This window comes from Corella eumyota, chromosome 3 (assembly GCF_963082875.1).
Source record: "Corella eumyota chromosome 3, kaCorEumy4.1, whole genome shotgun sequence".
In the NCBI taxonomy this organism is placed as follows: Eukaryota; Metazoa; Chordata; class Ascidiacea; order Phlebobranchia; family Corellidae; genus Corella; species Corella eumyota.
Window position 1 is genome coordinate 12,008,926 of NC_137492.1, and position 2,500 is coordinate 12,011,425.

Sequence of the window (2,500 nt, forward strand, 5' to 3'; positions counted from 1 at the left end):
GCGCCGTCGTTGCGACTCGGGCGGCAAGCGGACGCGGCGCGGCTCGCCGGCCGCCACGCATCGCTGACGCGAGCCCGAATACCAAAACTTTCCACCTTCAACCGAGCGGCGATTGCCCGTCGCCGGGCATACGCACGCGAGCCGAGCCGTCGCGGAGCCGATCCCGCCGGCCGTTGTCGTTTCTGCGACCCTGAGACGGACGCGGTCCCGGGATGAACCCGAGGCCGCAATACGCGTTCAGATCGTCAATGCTCAATGTGTTCTGCAATTCACATTAAATCACGCAGCTTGCTGCGTCCTTCATCGACTCGCGAGCCGAGTGGTCCACCGCCAAGAGCCATCGTTTGTTTGTTTGCTTTTCGCTCTTCGATTCCTAACCTCGATTCGCCATCCGGCTGAAAAAATCGCGTGACGCCGAGCGGGTCGCGGTCGCAACAAATAGTGCGACAAGCCCGCGCACCGCATGAAGCCTTCGGGCACTCGACGCCGACAAAACAAGTTCCTGATCGCGGGGCGGCGGACGCGCCGAGGCACGTCGCCGTCCCGGTGTTTGCTCTTTCGCTCTTCGATTTTTTTTCTCGCGCTAATGATCCTTCCGCAGGTTCACCTACGGAAACCTTGTTACGACTTTTACTTCCTCTAAGTAATCAAGTTAGATCGTCTTTTCGGGCCAAGACCCAACCGTCGCCAGTCGAGCCCGGGCCCAATCGGAGGACCTCACTAAACCATTCAATCGGTAGTAGCGACGGGCGGTGTGTACAAAGGGCAGGGACGTAATCAACGCGAGCTAATGACTCGCGCTTACTGGGAATTCCTCGTTCAAGCGAAATAATTTCAATTCTCTATCCCTAGCACGACCGGGGTTCATCGGGTTACCCAGACCTTTCGGCCAAGGCGAACACACGTTGATCCGGTCAGTGTAGCGCGCGTGCGGCCCCGAACATCTAAGGGCATCACAGACCTGTTATTGCTCAATCTCGTGTGGCTAAACGCCACTAGTCCCTCTAAGAAGTTAAACGCCGGCCGGGAAGGCCGCGTAACTATTTAGCAAGCCAGAGTCTCGTTCGTTATCGGAATTAACCAGACAAATCGCTCCACCAACTAAGAACGGCCATGCACCACCACCCACAGAATCATGAAAGAGCTCTCAATCTGTCAATCCTCGCTGTGTCCGGGCCGGGTGAGATTTCCCGTGTTGAGTCAAATTAAGCCGCAGGCTCCACTCCTGGTGGTGCCCTTCCGTCAATTCCTTTAAGTTTCAGCTTTGCAACCATACTTCCCCCGGAACCCAAAGACTTTGGTTTCCCGCAAGCTGCCGGAGAGGTCGTCAAAATAACGCCCCCCGATCGCTAGTTGGCATCGTTTATAGTCAGAACTAGGACGGTATCTGATCGTCTTCGAACCTCTGACTTTCGCTCTTGATTAAAGAAAACATTCTTGGCAAATGCTTTCGCAGTCGTTCGTCTTGCGCCGATCCAAGAATTTCACCTCTAACGGCACAGTACGAATGCCCCCGTCCGTCCCTCTTAATCATTACCTCGCGCTCCGAAAACCAACAAAAAAGAACCGAGGTCCTATTTCATTATTCCATGCAACACTATCCAGGCGAAGCGCCTGCTTTGAACACTCTAATTTTTTCAAGGTAAACGTCCCGGCCGCCGCCGACACTCAGTCAAGAGCACCGACGGAAAACCGGAGGTAAAGCCAGAACGAACAGTGCACGCCTTGCGACGGACCGAACGCCTGCGCCCAAAATCCAACTACGAGCTTTTTAACCGCAACAACTTAAATATACACTTTTGGAGCTGGAATTACCGCGGCTGCTGGCACCAGACTTGCCCTCCAATGGATACTCGTTAAAATTTTTACAGTGTACTCATTCCAATTACAGGGCCTCGTTAGAGTCCTGTATCGTTATTTTTCGTCACTACCTCCCCGCGTCGGGAATGGGTAATTTGCGCGCCTGCTGCCTTCCTTGGATGTGGTAGCCGTTTCTCAGGCTCCCTCTCCGGAATCGAACCCTGATTCCCCGTTACCCGTAAGAACCTCGGTAGGCAGATACCGTACCGACGAAAGTTGATAGGGCAGACACTTGAATGATCCGTCGCCGGTGCAAGACCGTGCGATCAGCAAAGTTATCCCGAGTCGCCAACAAGACGAGCCGAAGCCCGGCAGGTTTTTGATATGATAAAGGCGCGCCTCCCGCAAGGTCGGCGCTTTTTGCATGTATTAGCTCTAGAATTACCACAGTTATCCAAGTAAAATTTACGATCAAATGAATCACGACTGATTTAATGAGCCATTCGCAGTTTTACCGTACGCAAGTTCGTACTGAGACATGCATGGCTTAATCTTTGAGACAAGCATATGACTACTGGCAGGATCAACCAGGTAACTATCGGCCGACAAAATACGCGAACGGAGTCTTTCGCTTTCCCCGTCGCGGTATCGCACTGTATTACTCAATCACTATTTTTGCTTAGCTCCTCAAACCCGGCGT

The 2,500-nt window shown here is 53.3% G+C and overlaps 2 non-coding genes across 2 annotated transcripts; both read right to left on the bottom strand.

The window, feature by feature from the left end:
- Window positions 1-185: 185 nt before the first annotated feature.
- Window positions 186-339, bottom strand: LOC145747990 (5.8S ribosomal RNA). The gene has a single exon (XR_014282629.1). It is a non-coding gene; the product is annotated as a 5.8S ribosomal RNA (ribosomal RNA).
- A 245-nt stretch (window positions 340-584) lies between these two features.
- Window positions 585-2,394, bottom strand: LOC145747138 (small subunit ribosomal RNA). Its single transcript, XR_014281883.1, has one exon. It is a non-coding gene; the product is annotated as a small subunit ribosomal RNA (ribosomal RNA).
- Between the last annotated feature and the right edge of the window lie 106 nt (window positions 2,395-2,500).